Here is a 4488-nt window from a genome sequence, read left to right as displayed (position 1 = left end):
CACAAGCAGGGGTTGAACTTATTTGGTCAGGGGGGTCTTTTAGCACTATAGCACCTTATGGATACACTCATGAAAGTAAAGGAATACACCGGATATCGAAATAGCTCTAACCTGACGATCAAGAACAAGAAAAAGATAGAGATTGTTGAGTATACAGTGAAAGGATGAGAAGGGGTGACTCGTCCGGGGGATGCTGTGGGAATGTTCTCACGGTACAAGATCACCTGTATCTATACTGAGCATGTACCCTTCTGTTCTTTTTTTCTCTAGCTTCCTTCTTTGCTTTACTTTTTTTTTGTCATAAGATTGATTTAGATCTGTACTAAAAATACATCCAAATTATCGAGATAACTGCGTGGTTGTATCAAATTTTTAGTTGTTGACAAATTTTATCAATATTTAAATCTTTGCTGTAAAATTTTTCAACTCTTATTTAGTATTAATTTTAAAATTACGTATGAATGTAAGGGTACATCAGTTATTATTTTTAAAAAGCACGAAACGAAAGAAAAATTTTTAAAATTAACTTTACAACTTTGTACTGTTTCATGTGCTCCAAGTTCAAAAAATGTTTTTTTCTACATTTTAAAGTTCTACTATTCTTTGTTATTAATTTTTTATTTGAAATCAACAGTTTTTTTTTTCATCGACACAATCATTTATAACTTTTAGAGAGCCGTACTAATATAGTTAGTATCGTTAAATTTTTTGCATGAGATGAATATGTACTTGGGATTACTTTTAAATTAGTTTTAAGAATGTTGTTTTCATTAAAATTATTGATCTACCATATGATTGTAACAAATTAAAAAGTTTTGTGCACTAAAAAAAGATTTTTTTTTTGTTTAATTAGAGCCAATTTTAGTTTGAAATTTTTTCATTCTTTTCATGAATGTAAAACTTTCATGACATAGAAATAGAATAAGTCTTTTATATGCTCTTAAATGTAAGTGTTCTTAATGTTCGGCATTAAATTCAAAAATTTATTTAAAATTAACAAACGCCCGCGCATATATTTAGATATTCAACTCTTCTATGCTCGAAAACTACATATTTTCAAACCTTAAAACGTTGGTTGTTAAGAACTCAATTTTAAAAATCGCGCTGAAAGTAATAACCTCATGAATTTTTTAAATTAACAATCTTCTGAACGAGATGTTAAATGTTAAAATTTGAAGCCTTCATCAAGTACGAAAAAATTTAGTCTGATGAATTGTATTCTTATATTCATATTTTGAAACTAACTGCTTCACAATGAATTAATTTATTAAAAAATAATTTGTATTTTTTACACTAATCTATGAAATTCTTTTTGCAACAATAATATCACAAATTGAAAATTTTTCCAGAAAAAGCATTTACCACTAGTTCATTTTCATACTTATCTTATTACTCGAAAAAAAATTCATGAAATTTGTCACATTTTTTTTTTTTTTTTTTTTTTTTTCAAACATTTTAGCAAAAAATTAAAAATTTTTTTCTGATAAATTCATTATAAAATCATAGTTTCAAATATAAAATTAAAGATCAAATTAGTCCTGAAACAAATTCATGAAAAATAAAGTCGCTCGTCACTAAATTTTTTAACATAAACCATTGTCAAAAGTGTTTAGCATTTCTGAAAACTAATATCAATTTCATCAATCATAAAATTTTTATAAAATTAAATCTGATATGTAGAACGTATTCTGTTTTCAAAAAGTACACATAAGGATAAAACATACATATCTCGAGATGACTTATCCCGGAGGTCCCTGACTAGTATACATGTACTCCTTATGGTTTACACTTAGCTCAGAGTGCGGGACCCCATCTATTTCTTTCCATAGATCCCCTTCCTCACCGCCTGTTAATTTTAATTTCCCTGCAAAATCCCTTGCTTTGGCTGGGTTTTCCACGCACATCATCCCTTTTACATTTTAATTTCTCCCCTTTAAGAGAGCTTTTCAAAGGTCCGCTACATTACGGTCTATAGTATAGGTGGCATCCCTTTAACATTATAATTCTCAGTCTCTCCCTCTCAATGCTATTTTTCCCTCCATACAGTTGTCTCCCCTTTCCTTTTCGCCCCGTAACGTACAGATTTATAGCCAAGGCCCAGGATTTATAAGGAAATGTTATGGCATGACCTGGAATCAATGCAAAACCGTTGGCCTGTCTCGCTCTTTTCTCTTTTCTGTGTTAGTATTCGATCGCGGAACTCGTCCAAGTGCAAGGCTTACAGGATTACCGATCTCAGGCATAACTAGTGTGTATTTTCGGCATCAGAGCAGGTACATAAGTCTATAGTAGTCCTACTCCCATTCATTCGTCTCCGATGCTCTTGATACGTACATTATATTATATTATATCCTTTTTCGCATACATTATAAAAATAAATCTAATGTGTCGTATTTATCCGCGCCCCAGTGATTGATATTTTTTCGCGGGAACTTTGCATCTCATCGATGAAAAGATCCTCAACGGCATTATTGGCACATATTCCCCTGACAGCCTTTGCCACCACTAGAGCTGCCTGCTAAGATATTCACATCACCGAAATGAAATTCAATTTGACGGTTAGCTTAGCTTCCAATTTACAAATGATATTTGCCCACAGTTGCAGAGGTTGCGATAATAAGAATAAGCATTGTGGAAAAAAAATACGGTAAATGTCCAGAAACAGTCGTTAAACTTTTTGACAGAATGATTCAATAGACTTTGTTTGATATAAATCCTTTGAAAAATATCCGAGCTTAAGTCGTTTTATGCTTTGCAGCACGTGTGATATGTCCCATATGTGTTGATAGTTCTCGAGTACTTTGCTACTTGGTGTCGTTTGATTAATATGTTTTTTCAAGATAGCCACTCAACGGCGGTCATTGTCATAAGCATATGCTTGTCCGAGGGTGACGAGTTATGCTCGTCATGGTGACTTATAACATATATGCGGTAAGCCGTACATTTGTTATCGCACTTTAGCTCCTTATATAAATGGTCAGTTGGGATTTTTTTAAAATGTCACTAGGTCATGTCATATTTCAAAAGGTCTGATGGACACAAATTAACTGATTACGTTATTTCGCTGTTTTAGAACTTTGTCAATACGATGATGGTGGTCTTCGTTTTGTTAAAAAAATTTTTTGTATGCGTAATTAAAAATACATTTATATCAATTTCTTGGATCTTCATTCGAAAGTACCATTTTTTCTGCCATGATTTTTTTATTTAAATTTCGTCCCAATTGATTTGAATGTTTAGTCTCGAAATGTGGATTATATTATGCATAAAAATTTGGGTAAATTGAAATCGCGAGTAGCCCAATATCAGAACTAAATTAAAAAAACTTAATAATTGCGTTTTGATATGTTATTGGCGGATAAAGGGTAAGAAGTTTTTAATTGACTAATATCAATGGCATAAAATTTTTGGATTTTATTAATAAAAACGAAAAAAAATAAACAGTTTTTATAAAGTTCTTACAAGCGCTTCTATTAACAGTGATTTCATGACAAACGGTAGATGGCGTGAGATAGATCAAAGTTTCAACTTGCAAAGCGGTGGATCAATTATACGGAGAAAATAAGTACCATGTAAGAATTAATTTGATGATTAATTATACGTAGTGTAGATAAGAATTTTGTGGGATGATCTATAACTAAAAATTAATTGTACTCACGTTTGACTAATAAGAATATATATTTTGCTAGTTGTAAGGAAAAAATATCACATATAATTACAAAATTGGTGATGATTACAATGGTTCAAAAATTCGTAATGAACTGAAGAAATGAAAAATCAATACTATAATTTTTAATTAATTTAAATTTTTGGTACAAATGTAGAGAATCTTCCATGATCTCTTCGTCTAACTAGAAAGAAATTTCATGCATGTCGATATAAATGTTCAAAAAATTTTAAAATCATACATAGTTTTGAAGGCACTTAACGATACTGTGGTAAGATTGATTCTGCATTGTTTTACATTTTTACTAATTACATTATCGCAGTTTTTTTTTTTTTTGTTGGATTATTTTGGGTTTTTAATATTATTATTTTCAGTAGATCTATAACGATGGAAAGAGTTTCCGTTAGAATTACTATCACTTTTAATTGTCATCTATGTGAAACAATCAAGTCCGACTTGAGCGTAATTGAAGAACAAATATTGTTATGTAATTATTTGGTTATTATATAATTACTCGTTGTATTATATTATTTTGACGTCACATTATTGATATGTTTCAGAATGTAATTTAAAAATAAAGTTGAAGTGGCAGTAATCAATTAATCATATCAAACTCAATATATATTAGTATGTCATTCTGTTTACTATCTGTGAGTTTAGAGTTGATCTCCGTCTCTATAAGAGCGTCTAACCTATATAAAAAAAATTCATAAATATCAGCCTGTAGCTAAAAGTGTTTCAGATATCTGTACAGAGTCTCAGAAGACTAAAAATTTTGTTTTGTGAAATTATGATTGAAGAATAATAATCATCTATTTTAA

The sequence above is a fragment of the Cotesia glomerata genome, linkage group LG3 (assembly GCF_020080835.1).
Source record: "Cotesia glomerata isolate CgM1 linkage group LG3, MPM_Cglom_v2.3, whole genome shotgun sequence".
In the NCBI taxonomy this organism is placed as follows: Eukaryota; Metazoa; Arthropoda; class Insecta; order Hymenoptera; family Braconidae; genus Cotesia; species Cotesia glomerata.
Note: the sequence above shows the minus strand (reverse complement) of the source record.